At 36.6% G+C, this 24,014-nt stretch overlaps 1 long non-coding RNA gene across 2 annotated transcripts in view; it reads right to left on the bottom strand.

The window, feature by feature from the left end:
* LOC133774558 (uncharacterized) overlaps window positions 1-24,014 on the bottom strand; it is a 163,414-nt gene that overhangs the window by 136,152 nt on the left and 3,248 nt on the right. Inside the window, exon 3 of one of the 2 annotated variants that reach the window (XR_009868087.1) lies at window positions 6,736-6,893. The exons of the other annotated variant lie outside the window; for it this stretch is intronic. This is a non-coding gene — a long non-coding RNA (uncharacterized LOC133774558). Of the gene's footprint in view, window positions 1-6,735; window positions 6,894-24,014 lie in introns of those variants that run through there. 2 annotated transcript variants of the gene reach the window in all.

Here is a 24,014-nt window from a genome sequence, read left to right as displayed (position 1 = left end):
GGTGCTGTTAGTTGTCACCTAACAGCACTCTGGCCTCAGAATCAGCCCTTGAGGCATTTGGATCCAGCTTAAAAGCCCATGAGAGTTTCTCAGGGATGGAAAGCCAAGACATTCTGGCAAAAAACAAAACAAAACAACAACAACAACAAAAAAACCTAAATGAAAGATCTCTGTGAGTGAGATCCCAGTGGAAAGAATGGGCCATCAAAGAAGGAGGTACCTTTCTCTGAAGGGAGGAGAGAACTTCCACTTTGACTATGACTTTGTCTAAATAAGATCAGAGTTGGCGAACTCAAGAGACTTCCATAGCCCTGGCAGCTCATGACAAGAGCTTTGGGTGATTACTGACACCATAAACAAGAGAGTCAATTGTTAAATCAACAACAGGAGTCACTGTGCACTTACTCCCCATGTAGGATCTCTGTCCTTAATGTATTGTACTATGCAAATTAATGGTATAACTAGTATTTAAACAGTACTTTATACTTTGTGTTTCTGTGTGGGTGCAAACTGTTGAAATCTTCACTTAATATATACTAAAATGATCTTCTGTATATAAAGATAATTGAAAATGAATCTTGTGAATGGGATGGGAGAGGGAGCGGGAGATGGGATGGTTGCAGGTGGGAGGGAGTTTATAGGGGGAAAAAGCCACTATAATCCCAAAGTTGTATTTTGGAAATTTATATTTATTAAATAAAAGTTAAAAAAAGAATATACTAAAAGGTCAAAAAAGAAAAAAGTCACTCATAATCCCCAATCTAAAGATATTTTTTCCAGTATGTTAGGCATATAAAATACACATACATATATCATAGTTTTAAACATTTTAACAATTTCTGTGCATGTTGTATTGTGGCCTTTTGTCACTAAACAAACCACAGAGTTTATTAAAAAAAATCCTTAATTGTTAAAAAAAAGAAATGTAAATTCAGTTATAGTTAATTTATATTAGGATAGCTGAAAATGAATGAATGAATAAATAAAATGATAACAATTAAAATCCAATAAAAACATTGTACATTTTATACTTGATGATCTTTAAACACATGTCCCCTCTAATATAGCAGCAAAATATATGAAGAACCTCAGAAAAGATTGTTTGTCAGCACCTCCCCCTAAAAATATCCATATTAATACACACTAACTGATTCATCTCCAAGTTCAACAGTTTAAGGAAATATTTTAAATGACACCAGGAATTTGAATACCACCCTCAATATTTCTGGAATTTTTACACAATATTATGAGTACATATTCTTTTAAAACTTATAAAAATTAGTTATAAAATTAATTATCTTTTGTCACAAAGACATGTCAGCAAAATTTCCAAATATCTATAAAGGCAAAATCCCCTAACTCAGAGCAATAAAATGTAATTTAATGACTAATACAAAACAGAAAATGAGAAGATATATCCTATAAATAATTTTTCCTAAAAGAAGAAAACAAATTTAAAAAATAGGGTGCCAGTTCATGTTCCAGCTGCCCTCCCTTTCTTGCCTGTTAACATTTTTATTTCATTTTTATTTTTGAAATATAGATCCGTGGGAGTTGCAAAAAACTGTACAAGGGAGTATTGGGTCAGTCATTACAATTGCTCCCAATGGTATAGTACAATAGCAAATCCAGAAAATTGCTATCAGTACAGTTTTAGAGATTATTGAGGTTTTACCAATTTTACATGCATTTGTGTATATATAGTGTATACAGTTCAGTGCAGTTTTGTCACATATAGATTTGTGTAATCAAGATGTAGGACTGTTGTACAATAAGGGTCCTTTAAATCTACATTTGCTTTCCTCCAACCCTAATGCCTGGCAATCAATCTCTCTCTCTCTCTCTCTCTCTCTCTCCCTCTCTCTCTCTCTCTCTCTCTCTCTCTCTCTCTCTTTTCTTTTGGTCTAAGCCTAACTTCTTTGAAGTCCAAGGGAACTGCTGCATGTATTAGAGTTTACGTCTTTTATTGCATATGATTTCATACTATGGGCATGCTAAAATCTAAGCATTCACTCGATGTACATTTGAGATGTTTTAAGTTTTCATTTATCAAGGATAAATGTCCTAGAGCATTAAGTTCTGGGCTGTATATTAAATGCATGTTAAGTTATATGAAAAACTGTTGGGAATGTTTTCCAGAGGGGATCTACAGTCATATACTACCAGCAGTCTATGAGTGATCTAGGTTCTCTGGCATCCTTACAAAAACAACTCAAAATTGTAATTTAAAAAAATTAGAGAATTCCCATTAGCTGGTTCACTCCCAAAATGCCTATATTAGCCAAGGCTGGGCAGAGGCTGGAGCTAGGAATCAAGAATGCAATCAGGTCTCCGACATGAGTGGCAGGAAGCCATCACTACTATGTTGTAGGGTCTGCAGTATCAGGAAGCTGGAGTCAAGAGTTGGAGGCAGGAATCAAACTCAGGTACTCCATTGTGGGATATGGGTGTCCTAACCAACAACTTAACTCCTAGGCCAAATGCTTGCCCCTATTTTTGAAGCTCTGGTCTGCCTCTGCCTTCTACAGATGGCATTACTACTGCTTGTAGAACTGAAGCCACGCGAAGAAAGGTTTAGTCTGACTTCCCATGTGACAATGTATATGGAAATAATCCCTGTTAGAAACATTTGATCACTATTACAACTAAAACATCCAGGATTGGGGAGTAGTACTTTCTGTTAAGGGAGTTCTGTCCCTCTTTTGATCCAGCTCTCTAATGGCCTAGGAAAGCAATGGAAGATGGTCCAAGTCCTTGGGTCCCTGCACCCGTGTGGGAGACCCGGAAGAAGCTCCTGCCATTGCAGCCAATTGGGGAGTGAACCAGAGGATGGAAGATCTCTGATATACACTGATACACACAGTACAAAAATAGAAAATCTTCATTACAAAAGTGCTGCAGATTAATATTTTTCAGGAGAATTTAGTTCTGAAATTAGCCTCTAAGTTGAAAATCTGTTTAATGTTTGGAAATACATTTGGAAAACCACTTATAACAACATAATATATTGTTCTCTCTTGTCAAATCCAGTCAACCCATTACTCTTTATATTTACCAGATTACAACAGATTAAAAAAATTGAAAGTAGGCATTGGGTCTAGTAGTGAAGATGCTAGTTAGGATAACTGCATCCTATATTGGAGTGCCTGGTTTTGATTCCCAGCTCCAGTTCTTAACTCCAGCTTCCTGCTAATGTAGACCGTGGCAAACAGCAGTGACAGTTATGGCTCAAGTATGTTGGGCCCCTGACACTCACATCAGAAATCTGGACTGAGTTCCAGGTCCCAGTTTCAGCCCCACTCTTTCCTGACCTGGAGCTGTTGTGGCTATAAAGGGAGTAGACCAGCAGAAAGAAGCTCTTTGTGTGTGTCTTTCTCTCTCTTTATCTCTCCCTCCCTCTCTCCATCCCTCTCTGCCTCTATCTCTATCTCTATCATCTCTATCTCTCCATCTTGCTGACAATTAATTTATTTTTTTAAAAAATAACTGACATTTAGGGACTCAATTTAAAAATATGTACATTTATAGAAAAAGAAGCTATCTTAGATCTTCCACATTACGAGAAGCAGACAGGAAATGAATCCACCTTAATAGACCTTTTTAATTTCCTGTGTTCTGTTGTTTTCAGAGGACTCATGCATTGGGTGTATGGTAGGACAAAGGACTCATGCTGGTTCACACTTTTTCTGTCTCTATTCCTCTTCCTCACCCCCCCTCCTCCTTCTCTCTTTCTCATGCCTCTGCCTTTTTTTCCCCTCTTTTTCTCACTGTTTTCATGGAAAAAATATGACATAACTTAAAAGCAGATAAGCTGTAATTTCAGTATAAAATACTCAGTGGCATATAAGGATATCTACCTCAACAAAATATTCAAATACAAATGTCATGGAAAGTTGGTTATTACGAAAAGCAAAGTTAGTATAATTTTAAGAAGTATGAAAAGGCTAATATGGCAACCATTTATTTAAAGGAAAAATATGTAAATATCTTTGTGATTGTTAAAATTTTTTAAGTAGAATCAATATTTAGCAAAGAAATTTACTTATGATACAACCATATTCCCCAAACTAAAGGAAAACCCAACCCATGTACCATGTACTTACAAATACAACACAAGGACGAATTTCATTAAGAAAAAAAAAGCAGGAAGAAGAAAACATAGATTCCATTATCATCACTAGACATTGAAGTTTTAATGGAAGCCATGATTGAATTAATATATTAATTAAAATATTGAAGTCATGAACAAATTGTCATCATTTCAAAAAATATAGTAATTGGAAAAATACAATAAAATTTCTACTTTATGGGGCCAGCACTGTGGCGTAGCAGGTAAAGCCGCTGCCTGCAGTGCTGGCATCCCATATGGGCACTGGTTCTAGTCCCACCTGCTCCACTTCCGATCAAGCTCTCTGCAATGGCCTGGGAAAGCAGTAATAGATGGCCCAAGTCCTTTGGTCCCTATACCTGTATGGGAGACCCAGAGGAAGCTCATGGCTCCTGGCTTTGGATCAGCACAGCTCCTGCCATTCAGTCAACTAGGGGGTGAACCATTGGATAGAAGACCTCTCTCTCTGCCTCTCCTTCTCTCTCTACATAACTCTTTCAAGTAAATAAATAAATCTTTACCAAAAAAATTCTGTTTTATGTTATAACAGGAAAAAAAAAACACCACTACATGTCAGAGGATATTTTAGTTAAATTATAGAAAGAGTATCAGTGTACTAAAATAAATAGACTTATACTAAATGTGATTGAAAAAATAGAAGATATTTCCATAAACAATAGTAGCAAGAACCTTAAAACATAGAAGGATAAACAAAACAGGAATTATGTAAGATCTGAAAACAAATTTCAGACTTTTTCTAAGTTATATAAAATTAATAGAATATATAGTTTACTCTTAAAATTAGAAGATTCTCTATCATAAAAATATGAAAGACTCAATCAACTTATCTGAGTAGTTTGTTTTAAAGACAACACATTTATTCTAAATCTTAACTGGATGAGTTAATGAGAGGAGTAGTCAGAAAAAGTTTGAAAAGTAGAGTATTAAGAGAAAGTTGGATTTTTTTAAAAAGATAGTAATGATGACCAAACAGACCAAAAGAAGCAAATGAAGAGTCTTATGCACACATGCAAACTTGTAAAAAAAAAGATAGAATTTCACTTCATTAATGAATAATATGGGGATTATCCCAGCTTCATATCATAACAAGAAATGAATTATCTGTGAGGCCGGCATTGTGGTGTAGTGGGTAAAGCTACCGCCTTGTATATCCCATATGGGCTCTGATTTGAGTCCAGGTTGCTACCCTTCAATTCAGCTCCCTTCTAGTGTGCCTGGGAAAGCAGGGGAGCGTGGTCCAAGTGTTTGGGCCCCTGTACCAACATGGGAGACCCAGAAGAAGCTCCTGGCTCCTGGTTTCGACCAAGTCCAGGCCTAGGGCCATTGCTGTCATTTGAGGAGTGAAGATCTCTCTCTCTCTCTCTCTTTCTCTCTCTGTATTTCCCTCTCTCTTGTAACTCTGCATTTCAAATAAATGATCTTTAAAAAATGAATTATATATAAATACTTTAATTCATTTTGCTTAAAAATAACATAAATGGCAATTAAAATTTTTATGAAAAATACATACTAAAGTATTATGCAATTTTTTTTAACTCTTTACAGGGGGAAGACTTTTCTAACCATATTATAGACAAGATTTTGTAAAAGAAAGTAGATTGGACATTAAACTTAAAAATTTTGTATATTAAAAAAATCTTATAAATAAAATTAAAAGAATATATGAGAAAAATATTTTAAAAATATAGAACACAAGATTTAATATTCAAGATATTATTAACTCCTACAGGTTCAAGATATATTAACTACTACAAGTTCAAGTGAAACAGATAATTTTATTTATTTACTTGTTTTTTTTGAAAAGGAGAGAGGGAGAGAGAGATATTTCCCATCATCTGGTTTATTCCTCAAATGCCCACAACAGTCAGGTCTGCGCCAGGCTGAAGTCCAGAGTCCAGAACACCATCCAGGCCTCCCATTTGTGTGGCAGAGGCTCAAGTACTTTAGCCATTATCTGCTGCCTCCCAGGGTATGTATTAGCAGGAATCTGGAATCTGGACCAGAGTCAGGACTCACACCCAGGCACTTGAATCTGGGCATGAGGGCATGCCAAGGAAACAAATGCCTACAGAAAATTTCTGAGGCAATTCTCACTGGTGGTATAAAGATGAAGGTATCAGAGTGCTATTGCTGCATTGTTTCTAATGATAATGTTGTAAACTCAAATATTCATCACTTATATCAGCTATAGAAGTTTCATAGTGTTTCATTGACAATGAAAAAATCTGCTTGTTTCATACCTCTTTAACCCTCTGTATTGTTAGTGTCTTTAATTTCAGTGGGTGTGTAGTGTTATATAGTTATTGTTTTAATGATTGCTTCATGACTATTGATGTTGAGCATATTTTCATATGTTTATTGTCCATTTTGGATACACTCCTTTGTTAAGAATGCTATTCATATTTGTTGCTCACATTTTTTCTGATTCAGTTGCCTGTCTCTATAGAGATATAAGAGGTTTCTATAAATACATTCAGATATTAATGACTGATGAACTTTCCGATAGAATTCAAAATTAAAACTCTGGCAAAACCACTACAGGGCATTTACAAGGAAAAGGAGAATACAAGGCTTCAAATTTGCTTTTATTTTCATTATTTCTGCTTTATTTTTCTTCAATATTTCATGTTTCTTTTTTACATTAGAAATATCTTTATTATGTTTATGTTAAATCATTGAACCAGCTTCCTTGGTTCCTTGCTTGTGTTGCTTACAGGGTAATCTTTCTTTCATAGTTCTGTCCTTCAGATATCTGCTTACTTTCCTGTAAACATAAAGTAGAGAAAAATGTAGGCATGCATTTATTTTGACTTTAAATGGTTTCAAGGATGTAAAATGTCCAAGGCAACAACTATAATATCCAAATATATTTATAGATAGTTATTACATCTATATAAGAAATACAATCAAATCAGAAAAAAAATGAAGAACAAATATGAACAGCCGCTTAACAAAAGAGAGTATTCCAGGCCAGCACTGAGGCATAGTAGACAAAACTGCCACCTGCAGTGCCGGCATCCCATATGGGCGCGGATTGGAGACCCGGCTGCTCCACTTTCAATCCAGATCTCTGCTGTGGCCTGGGAAAGCAATAGAAGATGGCCCAAGACCTTGGGCTCTTGCACTGGCATGGGAGACCTAGAAGAGGCTTTTGTCTCCTGGCTTCAGATTGGTTCAGCTCCAGCCATTGCTGCCATTTTGGGAGTAAACCAGTGGAAGGAAGACTCACTCTCTTTCTCTCTCTCTCTTTCTCTCTCTCTCTGTCTGTCTGTCTCTGCCTTTCAAATAAATAAATCTAAAAAAAAAAAAAAAGACAGTGAAGTTGATCTGCAGACTCTGTCGTGCAAGATTAGAATAGTTTTGGTACTTGTGGCTAATTTGTTAGCTGACTATAATCTTTGATCCTGAAATATTTTGCTGTAAATACAGAAGATCTTCATATATTTATGAATGTTAAATGCTATCTTCTACGTTTGCATTTTTACTAAGTTTATTGGCTCATGAATTTCATGTGGCAATATGCTCCAGTATTTTCTTTTATAATTTAGACTGTTTTTCTTTGAAAAAAACTATTACTTATCATGAAATAAATTTTCACCTGTGGCAGACTTTTCATTAAAAAGACTAGATTAATTTTACGTATCTGGATTTAACTTAGGTGCATGTGTTATAAAATGTGTAGTTATCTCCTTCCCATTAGTTGATTTTATCAAAACCATCTGTTTAATAATCAATCACCCTCAAGGGTTTCTATAGTTTCATTATTTTAGTAAATCTCTGGAATCTATATCTCTTTCCATTGATATTCTTATTTTTCTGTTTGCAATTTAATAATTAATAATTATATATTTTACTTTTTAATATCTAAAAGATATTAATATCAATAATCATCATAGATATGTAAAACAATAACACTACACAGCCAATAAAGTTAAAGACACTAATCATACTTTATTGAAGAGGATTAAAATACTTATATCTGCTGTCCCTGAAATGGTGACTGAAATCCTTACAAAGAATCTTTATAGCTGCTATAGGGTTCTACTCTTTCCAAAGCTCACCCCATAGATTCCCAAATCTGACTGTAGTTTTTAACAATCTGGGATACTTTATAATATATCTGAGACGCGCTCCTCAGAGAGTCTCACTTAGTGGATTGGAATTGTGGCCTTGGCGTCAGAGTATTTTTAGAACTACCAAGCCAATTATAATGGGTAGCCAAGGTTGAAAACATTTTTCACCCTAAGTTTTAATTTACAGAGACAACTAACCTTTTCATACTGTTCTGTTCTTCTCACAGTTAACAATATTCTACCTGCAGTGGCTCTTAAGCTTCAGAACCACAGGGTGCTTCTAAAAGCACAAATTGCTGAGTACAACTCCATTATTTCTCATTTAATTGCTTGCATTGGCATCTCATAATTTTCATTGCTCACAAGTCCCCAAGTGATACTGGTACTATTGCCCCTACTCTCAAGGATTGTCCTAGAGTTGATCTCTCACTCACTCTTTCTCTTTATATACATATATATATAAATATTTTATAATTAATAAAATATATAATTATATAAATAATACATTTAAATATATTATACTTAATATAAATATGTGTTTATATTTATATAATTATACATATATAAATTTAATTCCTAAAAGGAAAATTAATATGGTGTTGATAATTATCTTCCCAATTTTCAGGGAGAATCAGTTAAGAAAATAAGCATAATATGAAAATTCAATTAAAATTTAAATGAATTAAAATTTTAGGGAAATGGCTTGACAGTATGGAGTATTCACTGAATTAGGGAAAAATTATAGATTGCTGAAAAATTCACATTTGAAGTTACTGCTCTGAAATCACAAAGGTAGTAAAATTATTCAAACTTATAATTTTTCTATTAATATTATCTTAATTTTCTTAATGATTAAAATATAAATATGAACGAATCATTTTCCAATAAAACCAAATGAAAGCATAAATTTAATTTTTTCAGTGATAATAGTGGAGTTTAAGCTATTGCATTTTGGTTTAATTTTTCAGCATTTAATAAGCAATAAATAATCATTTTGATAAAGTTTAATTAGACCATCTTGGAGATGCCTTTCTATTAGATTACATCATAAGTTTAATATAATAATGCTAAACCATAAATTGATTTATGTAATTAACTTCAGATAATATAGATTTGTATGATTTACCACTATATTGCATAGCTTTACATAGCTAAGGCTAAGAAAATGCTAGTAATATCTGAATATTATAGATGTAACTACTATCGCTTAACCAAATTTTTTAGATTATTTATGCTTTGTGAAACAAATGCTTCAACTTTGCATCCAATATGACTTTCATTTTCCAAAGAGGAATTCTGCACGTAAGTTTTCTCTGACCTGGCAGCCCAGCACCTAGGTATGTGGCAATGTGGCATTACACTGCTAATAGTCCCTTTTCACAGCAGGTTTTCCAAAAACCATCAGGAAAAAACTTGCATCGTACTGCAACCATTTTATTGAATCTAACCTTGCAAGGATACAGATTTGAAATGGGTTGCGTTTTTTTCTTTGTCTTGGCCTTCAGCCACCCTCAATCAAGTCTCTTTCTCTATCCTTCAGGATATTTGGGTCTACATTAGGTCAGGAGTGAGAATCTCTTCAAATAAGTTTGGAGAAGCCTTGACCTCCTTTTGTTCTCAGCTCATCTTAGAAAACTAGTTACTAAACCTCCTTGTCCTCAGATTCAACAGGAAGCCTTTAAAGTACTGAATTTGCTTTTCCTCTTATTTGCTTTCACTGTGAGAGAATATGTAGTTTGCACAAACAGGATGTCCAGTGTATGTTTTAAAACTGCTATATTTATCAGTGTCCTCCAGGGATTCATGTTGAATAGAGATGTTTTTAAACAAAACATAGGAACTATGCAGATGCTAGCATTAGAATTCCCAGTATCTGCCTCCTTTAACTTACTTTTTTTCTCTATTCAATGATGTATCACACAGATGCAGCAAGGAACAAGGAAATTTTAGTTAATAGTTACATTTTCTGTAATCTACAGAGCTCTTTCTTGATATTGCAGTGCACTAGGATAGGATGCAAGCCAAGTACAGGGTATGCATCTTCAATAGCAACCTAAGTAAAGCAATCCAAGAAGCATACTCAGAGGCAGTGCAGAGTAAAATTCTGAACCGCTTTATGAGCTGTGTCTTTTGTCTACTCTGCTGTGCCTAGGTATGTGGACAAGCCAGCTGAATCAATGTTTTTTTTAGAAACAGGTTAATCCATTCTCCCTAACCCTAACCTCACCCAACAGATTTAAAACAATTCCAGGGTATTCCTGAAGGAGCAGATAGATAGGTTGCCATCCCTTTTCTCTTCTACAGAATTTAAGGTGTTCACCTTTTACAAGTACCCATTATATTTAGTATATTTCAATGTTTAGTGTTAGTTTCTTTTTTTAATTTTTTTAACTTTTATTTAATAAAATATAAATATAAATATAAATTTCCAGTGTACAGCTTATGGATTACAATGGCTTCCCCATCCCATAACTTCCCTCCCACTCGCAATCCTCCCCTCTCCCCCTCCCTCTCACCTTCCATTCACATCAAGATTCATTTTCAATTCTCTTTATATATAGAAGATCAATTTAGTATAAAGATTTCATTAGTTTGCACCCACATAGAAACACAAAGTGAAACATACTGTTTGAGTACTAGTTATAGCATTAAATCACAATGTACAGCACATTAAGGACAGAGATCCCACATGAGGAGCAAGTGCACAGTGGCTCCTGTTGTTGAACCAACAAATTGACACTCTAGTTTATGGTGCCAGTAACCACCCTAGGCTCTCGTCATGAGTTGCCAAGGCTATGGAAGCCTTCCAAGTTTGCTGACTCTGATCATATTTAGACAAGGTCATAAAAGACAGGGTGAGGATAGTAACCAATGATCCTAAGAGTGGCATTTACCAGGTCTGAACAATTATACAGCATTAAGTGGGGAAGAGGACCATCAGTACACACAGGTTGGGAGTAGAGCCATTGGTGGTAGAGTAGAGGTTATGATTACAAAGGAATGAGGCCCAAGTGCGCTAGACAGGGTCTAGAACAAAGGACAGAGTCATTATTAGAGGAGCCAAGAAAGGTGCTGTCTAAGCTACAATTAAGTTTTCTGATTGAGAGGCAAATAGAACCTGACAGAAGGGGCTTGATAATAATCTGGTGGGCTTTAGGCCTTGTAAGAGGCCCAGACCTATCTATCTCTTCACATGGGGTACATCTTAAGGGAGGTGTGAACCTCCTAGGGGAAGGCACTCTGTTGACTTTCATTACTTAGCTGGCCTGGGAGAAGAGCTGGCCAGGTAAAGGCAGGTGGCATCTCTAACAAGAAATTTACAGTTCTGCCTGCAATGTTGCTGACCCTACTTGGACATCCCTCAGCTGCAGTGGTCACTTTGGAAGTTGGGCTGAGTGAAGGGCTTTTCAGCTTAGAGCCAATAAGATCTGTGGCTCTGACCTGGGCATCCTTCTACTCCAGGGCAGGTCCATTTCCAGTGATCCAACTCTTGGCAAAGCTGTCAGGGCACTTCACAAACTGACTTCTGCTGAAGCCCAGGCTTACCACATTGAAAGCCACTGCAGTGGACTGGCCTGTTGGGTCTCCTTGAGGGCAGATCACTGTACAGATCAGCCATTAATAGGCCTGCCACCCATTGCTTCTGATGCCGAGCTTTCTTTTCCTCCTGGTTTGTGTTAAAGTAGACCAGAGGATGCAAGTCAAGGGAGTGCCCAAGTCCCATCTCTCATCTTCGGTGGCCTGAACTACAAGTCTATAGTCACAGGCACGTTCTGTAGTAGTTTTTCTAAGGTAGACAATGCCCATGGGGAAAATTATATTCTCACTTTAAAACTTTCTTTCCCTTTGGTCTGAAAGGGAGGTTTTTTTTTCTACTTACTGTATACTTCTCTGATGGCGAAGTAAATCTAGTTATGAGATTAGTATTTAAGTTCTTATTTTGTCTATGCTATTACAGAAAAATGTTAACCATCTCTTTTATAAGGTCTAAAGATTAAATTGTGCATCCTACAGATTCCTTCATAATAGAATTAGTTTCCTATCTTGAAGAAAATAGAGAAATGAAAGAACAAGTTGGGCTTAGAATAGAGAAATGAGGGAGCAAGTCCTAGATCGCTTGCTGACAATAGCAATATCACATGAATACTTAGCAAACAGTTTCAACCATTAGATAACAACTTAAGAAAACATTTACCAGAAGGTCCAATGCCTTCTATAAATTTTAAGAATCGTGTATTTGAAAACACCTCTTAAAATCTAACACGGTGTAGTTTGTTTAACCAGTAAACTTAAGCACAACCATATAGAATGTTTTTAGTTTCTTTCTACCAACAAGTATAAAACATATGATGAAGAGATTCAGGTCACAAAAATTAAAATGTATCTTTGATTAATCTTAGCAGCTTAAATTTATGGACAATCTTATCTATAAGCCAATTAAAATAAAACTCTTAATAAAATTTTCCCATGTGGACATACAATATGTACACAGATATAACATAACATAATAGACCAATATAGCAATTTTAATAATAGCTTTTAAAATCTTTAACTCTTTTTGTAGATTGCCAATTGATTTGAATTGCTTTTTGTTTTTAGTAACCTCAGTTAACCATACTTTCTCTCAGTTGGTACTGTTAATACATTATTGGCTTCATCTGTTTACAGAGACATCCCAAAGTACTGAATACAATAGAAGTGGCTGGAAAAAGTCCATAGGAACCTATAGGAGGCAGCTAAACACAGAACCAACAACGCTTTAGCTTTATGAGCAGCACATCATATATAACTGTGGATGACAAAAGACTTTAAGTCGCCATGTTTAAAATTATAAACTCATCAACCAACAAGAGGCACTTGCTTACTTCACAGCATTTTTGAAAGCACCTGCAGGATTTTACAAGTATTTAACCCTAGAGACCTCTGGGGCTTTCTCATTAAGATAACTATCATGTTTAGTAACACAAGATCATTAGATTTTAATTCTCAAACATTTGTATTAATAGCATTTTCCATTATAGAAAATTAAAATTTGGTACCACGTCACATCTTGACAGTACTTCTAATATAATCCAAATGCCCTGATTAGTTGGGGTCTCTATAAGATGAGAGACATAGGTCCTTCGATTTTTTCAGTTGGGCCCAAACTGGAAAAACCAAAGTCCAACATTTTCTGGAAATTTTAGAGTCCAGATTGTTTGAAACTTTGTTTTTTGAATGCCTGTCAAGAATGCCAAGAAGGCTCAAAATGCAAAAAATCTGGTTGAAATAAGATACCTTAAAATCATGACATAACATAGACCAAATTTGATCATTGTTACAAGGTGATTATTCAAATCTTTGAAAATAAGCACATATTTAAATAACCCATAGCTCTTAATAAAAATTCAGCTGTTTTTGAACAATTAGAATTTAACAGACATCAAGAGAACATAATAGATTACTTTTACACATTGCTTTAACAGAGCATCAGAGTTTAATTCTATGTCAAGGAGAAATTGAGCTTCCTATGATCTTTTGCTATGAGGTTTCCTTCCTTTACCTTCTTTCATATTGGTGACCATGTTTCTGTGTTTCTGTGTGTAACACATCTTTAAGCATCTTTTGCAGGGCAGGACGAGTGGCAACAAATTCTTTCAATTTCTGTTTGCTATGAAAAGTCTTAATTTCACCTTCATTCACAAATGAGAGCTTTGCAGGATATAATATTCTGGGCTGGCAGTTTTTCTCTCTTAGTACCTGGGCTATGTCTCGCCATTCCCTTCTAGCTTGTAGGGTTTCTGATGAGAAGTCTGCTGTGAGTCGAATTGGAGATCCTCTAAGAGTAATCTGACATTTCTCTCTTGCACCTTTTAGAATCTTTTCTTTATGTTTCACTGTGGTGAGTTTGATTACATGTCGTGGTGAGGATCTCTTTTGGTCATGTTTATTAGGGGTTCTATAAGCTTCCTGTACTAAGATGCCACTTTCCTTCTCCAAACCTGGGAAATTTTCTGCTAGTATCTCACTGAAAATGCCTTCTAATCCTTTCTTCCTCTCCATGCCTTCAGGAACTCCTAGAACCTGAATGTTGGGTTTTTTAATAGTATCCTGTAGATTCCCAACAATATTTTTTAGATTTCTAATTTCTTCTTCTTTTCTTTGGTTTGCCTGTTTCCTTTCCTGTTCTCTGTCTTCTAATTCTGATATTCTCTCTTCTGCTTTGCCCATTCTGTTTTTAAGGCTCTCTAATGTGTTTGTCATTTGATCTATTGAATTCTTCATTTCATTATGATTTTTTGTCACTATCACAGTTTCTTGTTCTACTAGTTGTTTCATTTCATTTTGATTCCTCCTTAATATTTCATTCTCACGAGAGAGATTTTGTATCTTGTCCATTAAGGATTTCTGTAGTTCAAGAATTTGTTTTTGAGAACTTCTTAATGTTCTTATCAATTTTTTGAGATCCGCTTCTTGCATTTCTTCTATCTCATCATCTTCATAATCTTGAATTGGGGTGTCTTTTTCATTTGGGGGCATCATAGTGTCTTCCTTGTTCTTGTTACCTTGGTTTTTGCGTTTGTTGTTTGGCATGTTGGAGATATTTGGTTCTTCACTTGGTGTTTTTTCTTGTTACACTATGGCTCTATATTAAGTGTACTGCCTGCTTTCGGTGGAGCCTTAGAGGCTTGAGATGAGTGTGGCCTGAGAGCTCTGTTTGGTTCCTCAGGGTTGAGATGACACTCCCAGGTTAGGCGTGGTAAATCTCTCTCTTTCTTTCTTTCTTTCTTTCTTTCTTTCTTTCTTTCTTTCTTTCTTTCTTTTTTTTTTTTGATTCAAAAGGGAAGTAATTCCACACAGCTGAATGTAATTGGAGGTAGTTAGCAGGCAAATGATATACCCACAGGAGCCAGAGATTGGAAGCTCTTTCCCAAGGACCACACAGGGAATCTCTGCTGCCCTCAGTGTGGGTTCCAATTCTCTTGCAGTCTCCCAGTGGGTTGCCAAGTTAGATCCTAATCTCCTGTTGTTTCACCCCTCCCCCCAGAGTCAGGTTTTTCTGTTAGGCTCAGGGCTGGTGCAGACCTGAGGTCGCCCTGCTTATGACGTATGTTCAAAATGGCGCCTGCTCTTTGTCTTGCTAGCCTTTGAGGGGTGAGCGGAGAGAGAGAAACTCGTGTCCGTATCGGTCACTTTTTTTTTTTTTTCCCCTCTCTCTTCTAGTTAGCCTGGTGAACTTTTCCCCATGGAGTTTCAAGCCTCACTCCCTCTAGTCTCCTCTTTCCACTTTCCCGCTGGTGTCTCGGGCTATTGAGGTTCAGCTCACCTCGCGTTCCCACGCTGGTGTGTTGATTCTGCCACTGATGTCCCGAACCTGGGCTCCCACGCTCTCCACGCAGGTCCACTGTGAATCACTAGTTCCGGAAGAGTTTCCTCTGCTGTTTCTTCCCCTACTCTTTCTTGACCCTGCAGTATCTCCACTTTTATTAAACTGTGTCTTCCCTATCAGTATGCTCCCTTCCTATTCCGCCATCTTGCTGCTCTCGAGTGTTAGTTTCTATTATTTAAATATGGAAGTTGATTAACAAGAAGAATTTACATAGTATTTTTTCATCATTTTTATTTCTCAGAGAGTTGTAACACATGAAGAAAAGAAATATTATAAATAGTATTCTAAATTCAAAATTGGAAATTTACTTTCTAATTCGTTTTGTCAACTAACCAAAAATTCTTGAATACCAATAACATGCAGGATCTTCTTTTTGATATCAGAGGCAGTTGGAAATTCCTGTCCCCACAGTACTTATACAGAAGCTTTAAACTGCCCACCTGTTAATTCTGTAGCTGATAGTTATAATTTGATCTACAAGAGCTTAATGCATGGTATTTTTTACTTTTTTATTATTTGCTAATTAAAGTATGATTTTTAATGATTTGATTTATCTTGAAAAATGAATTATCTTTTATTCGTGTAAAAAATGACTGGAAATAGCAGTTTCTATATTTTCTTTTTATATTTTCAAAATTTATTTGAGAGTCAAGAGGGAGACAGAAGGAGAGAAAGAACTGTTTGCTCACAAAATGCCTCTCCGGGCCTAAGCAGGGAACAGGAAACTCAATTAAAATCTCCCATATGGGTGGCAGGAAGTCAGTTTGAGCATTACCACAGCCTCCCATGGTCTGCATATTGAACTACGTCAGCTATCAGACTTATAGCTAAGATATCACCATATGCATCTAAGAAATTATTTTGTAAAGAGATTGGCATAAAGGATACAACAAAGAGAAAGACATAATGCATTTTGAGAACCCAAGTAAAAGACAATTTGACAAAAGATTCCATGTCTTTTTTTCCAGAAACATTTTATTTAAGGTATACAAACTTCATGCATTTCACGTACACAAATTTAGGAACATAGTGATTCTTCACACCCTACCAACCCTGTTGCATTCACTCCATCCTTCTTCCTCCTTCCTCTCCTATATCCATTTTTTAATATTTATTTATTTATTTGAAGGCAGAGTTATAGAGAGGCAGAGGGAGAGAGAGATAGAGAGACAGAGAGAGTCTTATATCCACTGATTCACTCCCCAATTGTCTGCAACGGTTGGAGCTGAGCCCATCCAAAGCCAGGAGCCAGGAGCTTCTTCTGGGTCTCCCATGTGGATGCAGGGGCCCAAGGACTTGGGTCATCTTCTACTGCTTTCTCAGGCCATAGCAGAGAACTGGATTGGAAGTGGAACAGGAGGGTCTCCAACTGGTGCCCATATGGGATGCTGGCACTGCAGGCAGCAGCTTTACCTGCTATGGCACAGCACCAGCTCCCCCTCCCCCATTTATTTTTTACAAAGATCTATTTTTGATTAACTTTATACTCAGAAGATTAATCCTACACTAAATAAAGAGTTCAACAAGTAGCACAAGAAAAAAATTGTTGCTCAACAGTCAAGAAAACGGCTGTTTAAAATCATCACATCTCAAAGTGTCAATGCCACTTCAAAGATTACCTATTAGGTACTCTGTTATTCACCACAGATCAGGGAGAACATATGGCATTTGTTTTTTGAGAATGGATTATTTCACTAAGTATAATGGTTTCCAGTTGCATCCATTTTTTTGCAAATGACAGGATTTAATTTATTTTTACTGCTATGTAGTATTCCATGGTATACAGATAATTTCTTTATTCAGTCATCAGTTGATGGACATCTGGGTTGTTTACATATCTTAGCTATTATGGATTGAGTTGCAATAACATGGGGGTACAAAAGCCCTTTCATATGCTGAATTCATTTCTTTGGGTAAATTCCCTGGGATGTCTGGGTCATATGGCAGTTCTATATGCAGATTTCTGAGGTATCTACATACTGTTTTTCCCAATGGCTTTACTAGTTTACATTCCTACCAACAGTGCACTAGGGTACCTTATTCCCCACATCCTCACCAGAATTTGTTGTTTGTTGATTTCTGTATGAAAGCCATTCTAACTGGGGTGAGATGAAACCTCACTGTGGTTTTGATTTTCATTTCTCTTATGGCAAGTGATCCTGAGCATTTTTTCATGTGTCTGATGGCCATTTGGATTTCCTCTTTTGAAAAATGCCTGTTCAAGGGCTGACACTGTGGCACAGAGGATTAAAGTCCCAGCCTCCTGTGCTTATGTGTGTTGTTGTCCTCCCATATGTGTGTTGGTTCAAGTCCCTGCTGCTCTACTTCCAATCCAGCTCCCTACTGTGTGGGAAAGCAGCAGAGGATAGCCCAAGTCCTTGGGCCCCTGTACTCAAGTGGGAGACTCCAAAGTAGCTCCTTGCTCCCAGCTTTGGATCAACTCAGTTCCTGCCATTCCAAGATGAGGAAATGGTCAATACTTATCCCAAAGTTGTTAACATTTGATACATATTTTCATCAAATTACCTGTGTTTGATACACAAACAGCCTAACCCCAAAAGCAAATCTTCAACAAAATACTAGTCAATGAATTCCAACAACACATCAGAAAGATCATTTACCCAGACCAAGTGGGATTTATCCTGGGTATGCAAGGATGGCTCAACATTCACAAATCAACACATGTGACACATCATATTAACAAACCGAGGGAAAAATATGAATATCTCAATAGATATAGAGAAAACAGTTGATAAAATACAACATTCTTTCATGATGAAAATCTCAAATTGGGTATTGAAGGAACATTCCTCAACACAATCCTACTGAATGGGATAAAGCTGGAAGCATTCCCACTAAGACCTGGAGTCAGACAAGGATGCCCAGTTTCATTACTGCTATTCAATACAGTCCTGGAAATTTTATCTAGAGCCATTAGGCAAGAAAAAGAAATCAAGGGAATACAAATTGGGAAGGAAGAAGTCAAACTATCCTTATTGCAGATGACATGATTCTTTATATAAGGGATCTAAAAGACACCACTAAGAGACTATAGGAACTCATAGGAGATTTGGTAAAGTAGTACGATATAAAATTAACACTCACAAGTCAATAGCCTTTATATACACAGACAATGCCATGGCTGAAAAAGAACTTCTAAGATCAATCCCATTCACAATACCTACAAAATTTTAATACCTTGGGATAAATTTAATCAAAGATATTAATATCAAAGATCACTATGATAAAAATTATGGAACGTTAGGCTGGCACCGTGGCTCACTAAGCTAATCCTCTGCCTGCAGCGCCAGCACTCCGGGTTCTAGTCCCGTTTGGGGTGCTGTTTCTGTTCTGGTTGTTCCTCTTCCAGTCCAGCTCTCTGCTGTGGCCCGGGAGGGCAGTGGAGGATGGCCCAAGTGCTTGGGCCCTGCACCCTCATGGGAGACCAGGAGGAAGTACCTGGCTCCTGGCTTCGGATTGGCACAGCGCGCTGGCCATATCAGCCATTTGGGGGAGTGAACCAACGGAAGGAAGACCCTTCTCTCTGTCTTTCTCTCTCTCACTAACGTTGCCTGTCCAAAAAAAAAAAAAAAATTATGGAACGTTAAAGATAGAAATAGAAGACCAAAAAAATTGGAAAAATCTTTTTCCTGGATTAGAATAATCAATGTCATCAAAAAGCCCATACTACCAAAAGCAACCTACAGGTTTAAGGCAATTCCAATTAAAACACCAGTTACATTCTTCTCAGGTGAAGAGAAAGTGATGCTGAAATTCAATTGGAAACACAAGAGACTGTAAATGGCTAAAGCAATCTTATATAATAAGAACAAAGCTGTAGGCATTGCAATACCATATTCCAAGACATACTACAGGGCAGTTATAATCAACAAAACAGTCTGGTTCTGGCCAAAAACAGATGGGTAGACCAACAGAACAGAATAGAAACTCCAGAAATCAGTCCACACCTCTACAACCAAATTATCTTTGATAAAGGAGCTAAAATCAGTACCTGGAGCAAAGACAATCTATTCAACAAATGTTGCTGGGAAAACTAGATCTCCATGTGCAGAAGTATGAAGCAAGACCTCTTCTTACACCTTACACAAAAATCCACTCAAAATGGATCAAAGACCTAAATATACAACCGGATACCATCAGATTATTAGAGAACATTGGGGAAGTGCTGGAAGACATAGCATAGGCAAAGATTTCTTGGAAAAGACCCCAAAAGCACAGGAAATCAAAGCCAAAATTGACAAATATGATTACATCAAGCTCAGAAGCTTCTGCACTGTAAAAGAAACAGTCAACAAGGAGGCAACTGACAAAATGGGAGAAAATATTTGCACACTATGCATTGTATAAGAATATTCAGGATCTATAAAGAGCTGAAGAAACTCAACAACAAAACAAACAATCCAGTTAAGAAATGAGCAAAGGACTTTAACAGGCATTTTCCTTTTTTTAAAGATTTTTTTTTTCTTAATTTATTTGAAAGACAGTTACAAAGAGTGGTAAAGACATAGAAAAACGTGTTCCTTCTGTTGTTTCACTCCCCAAATGGCTGCAATAGCTGGAGCTGTGCCAATCCGAAGCCAGTTGCTTCTTCCCGGTCTCCAACACAGGTGCAGGGGCCCAAGGATTTGGGTCATCATCTATTATTTTCCCAGGCCACAGCAGGGAGCTGGATTGGAAGATGAGCAGATGGGACTAGAACCAGTGCCTATCTGGGATGCTGGTGCTGCAGGCGGAGGATTAACCTACTATACCATGGCACTGGCCCCAGCCCCAAGGTTTTATGCCTTGAGGAGTGCACCAGCAGATGGAAGTGCCTCTCAAATTTAAAAAAAAGTGAAAAATATTTTCACAAAAATATTTTAGACAAATAGTACATTTCTGATATAAAATGTAACAACAGAATACCAATTATATATACCATATACTATTAAAATATATGAGTAAAATATACATATATCTACAGGCTCACATGGAATATTTGAAATTTTCAGGATGGTAGAATTATTGCTTCTTTACACTTCAAATTTCCAAACATTGATAAAGTAAGTCAATGACTCAGTAATCTTAACAGGAAGATGACACTTGTATGATCCACTGTCTGAAAAGTATAAAAAGGATTTTTTGTTTACTTTTAGTTATTTATATCTTTTTTAAAGATATACCTTTTTTCATCATTTGCTAATGCTTACTGTAACTCTAATGATATTCTTCTTTCATTTAACAAGAAGTCTGGGGCTGGTATTGTGGCACTTCAGGTTAAGCTGTCACCTGCAACTTTGGTGACATAGCAGAGCCAGTTCAAGTCCCAGCTACTCTGCTTCTAATCCACCTTCCTGCTATTGTGCAGAAGATGGCCCAACTACGTGGGTCCCTGCCATCCATGTGGGAGACCCGGATGAAGTTCCAGGCTCCTAGCTTCAACCTGGTCCAGCAGCAACCATCACAGCCATTTAGGGATTGAGCCAGCTAATGAAAGATTTCTTTCTTTCTATCTATCTTTCTACCTCTTTTACTCTGCCTTTCAAATAAAAAACTCTCTTTTTAGAAATCTATTTAGAACCAATATTTGTGCCACTTCAATCTTCTTCAGTCCCAGTTTTTTGATTTTCCCTAATTCACAAATTCTAATTCATATCTGACATTTCCTATTTCACAAATATAGTAGCAGTAAGGCAGCAGGGTCCTATTTGTAAACATCCTACTTCTCACTTAACATTTGAAAATTCATGCCAATCATGTCATATTACACAAATGAAAAGCAGTATACAGAATAAGTGTTTGGTCAAGAGTTTAAGACACCTACATTGCACACAGAGTACCTTGGTTCAATCCCCTGCTCCAGCTCCTGATTTCAACTTCCTAATTCAGACCCTGGGAAGAAGCAATGATGGCACAAGTAATTGGGTTCATGCTTTTCGTGTGGGAGACCTGGACTGACTTCCTGATTCCTAATTTCTGCCTTACCCAGGTCTTGTCGTTAGGGAGACAAATCAGCAAACAAGAAAGTTTTCTCACTCCCTCACTCGCCGCCTCTCTCCTTCTCTTCCTCCATCCTTCTTAAAAACAAGAAAGCAGTACATGTTCATTTACTGTAACTCTGTCTCTTCCTTTATGTAACTGCCATATTTTAAATTGTATTAAATTTGCCTTGAAAATGTGGCCTTGTAATATTATTTTGAGAAGTATTCTGTTATTTTTACAAAATGGAAGGGAAGAAAAAAAGTGGTCCTCATGTTTATACACAGATTTTTCTTATCTACTTGCTAGCCTCTTGTTGCAAATTGAAGTTTGTATCTTATAGCATTTCCATTCAGCATGAGAATATTGTTTGTTACTTCCTGTAATGTGGTCAGCTTGAGATGAATTTCCTCAGCTTTCACATGTCTGAAAACATCTTTGTTTCACCATATTTTTTGGAGAATAATTCCACTGGATATAGAATTCAAGATGGATAACATTTTGTTTTCTTTTAGCCCCTTAAAGGTGCTACTGCAATATTTTCTGGTGGCCATATTTTCTGACAAAGTGTGCCTTCATTTGTATTACTGTTCTGTATGTAACACATCTTTTCTTTCTGGCTGCTTTGAAGATTTTTCCATTTTAGAATTTGATGTCCATGACTTTCCGTGTCACTCTGATATAACTAAATGTGTTCCTTTTTAGTTATTTTGGTCATTTGTCTCTGATCTTGATTTTTTTGATATTTTTGTTGTCTCATTCTCTCTCTCCCTTGGCCTCTCTCCCCCGTCTCTCTTTCTCTCCTTCAAAACATATATAATAAACTGGGCTTTAACAGGGTAATACTGTTCCATAGTTTCGCATGGACCATCCTATTTACTTTTGTGGAGTCATTTTCTACCTCTGTTCTTGAGAAAATTATAATTTTTGTTGATCTCTTTTCTGAATTTCCGTAAATTGATGGGAGACTATCTCTAAACCTGGTTTCCTCTAAAAATCCTGTTAGGCTTGATTTTAAGCTTTGTGAAAGTGAATTTAGAGCAGTACTGTGGTTTTTGCTCTCAAGCAAACCATGAGCAACAGTGAGGCTCCCACATTTCTTTCTCCTCCAGCACCATAGCTCATGCTGATGCTCAATTTGTCTCACAGATATCTAATCCTAAAATGCATGTTTATTCTTTCTTAGTTATTCTATGTTTACTCCAATAGTATTCTTCTACTCAGAATTTTGAGCTATTGTTTTTTAGATTTCTTTCTGATGTTCCAACTCTTCCTTCGCTTCTGGCTTTTCATATACTTTTTAGTTTTTGCCTCCTGCTTTACAGTCTCTTCACATTATCTTTTCTGGTCCATTGAACTCTTCCCTTTGGACTTTGGTCACCTGATATGGAAGTTTTCTGCCATTTAAAGTATGAGAGTATGAGATTCCTTCCATCAGGTGTGACTACGAATGACCATTACAGCTGAGCCCCATCCGTTATTAAAAAACAAGGATATGTTGACACGAGGGAATATTTGACCTCTGTTGTCTAGTACATTGAACTGAACATGGAAACCTCTTTATGTTGTTCTTTCTCCTTGCTAACATAAACACAATTTTGTTGGAGATTAGAATATTTCCAATTGTATGCCAAAACCCCCAGGTTCCCTGAAATCTAGAAGTTGTTCTGTGAGTTGCATGTCTAGGGCATTAGGTGGGGCTTATGGACAAGTTTCAGTTCCCATTGCTAGAGATATATACACACATAGCTCCTCATTATGCCTTTTCTCCATCCCTTTTCAGCTCTCCCTCACTGTCCAGGAAGTTCTAAACACATCCTTAGAAAGTCCTGACCCAGGTATCCCTCTAATCCTAGAAGAATGTGAGAGATATCTGTAGTAAACTTGAACTAAACCTGTGGCTTGGAACTAAGCACAGCCAAAGTCAGCTTAAGTCAGTTGACTCTAGCTTGACCAAAGACACGTGAAAAGGAAACATTGATTGGCTGCATTCCACAGAGAATCTTATGGCTGAGAAAATAAACTAGAATCAAACCATGAAAAATGCTTAATTAAGAAAATAAAATCTCACAGCTATTAATAGCCCGTCTCAACTGTTAGACTATTGGAGTTCAACATCCAGCTCTGTTACTTTTAATCACATGAGTTTTGGTCAAATTAATTACCCCATGTCTCAGTCTCCTCAACTGTTAAATAAAAATAATTATGAGAGATTTTAAGAATTAACTAAGACAATCACTTCATATTTGACAGCATGATATCTGGCACATTTTAGATATTTAATTAATATTCACCATCGTTATTCAATCTAATATTGAAGACTTCAGGTTTTATTCAGCAGTCCAGGGCTTAACTGGACAGTTTCCCCTTGTATTGTTTCCAGAACATCCTGTAAATACCAAAATCAGCATATGCTCAACTACCTTATATAGAGTGGCATAACATTTACATATAACCTACACAC

The sequence above is a fragment of the Lepus europaeus genome, chromosome 15 (genome assembly GCF_033115175.1).
Source record: "Lepus europaeus isolate LE1 chromosome 15, mLepTim1.pri, whole genome shotgun sequence".
NCBI classification, from domain to species: domain Eukaryota; kingdom Metazoa; phylum Chordata; class Mammalia; order Lagomorpha; family Leporidae; genus Lepus; species Lepus europaeus.
This window is presented reverse-complemented; position numbering and strand designations above follow the sequence as displayed.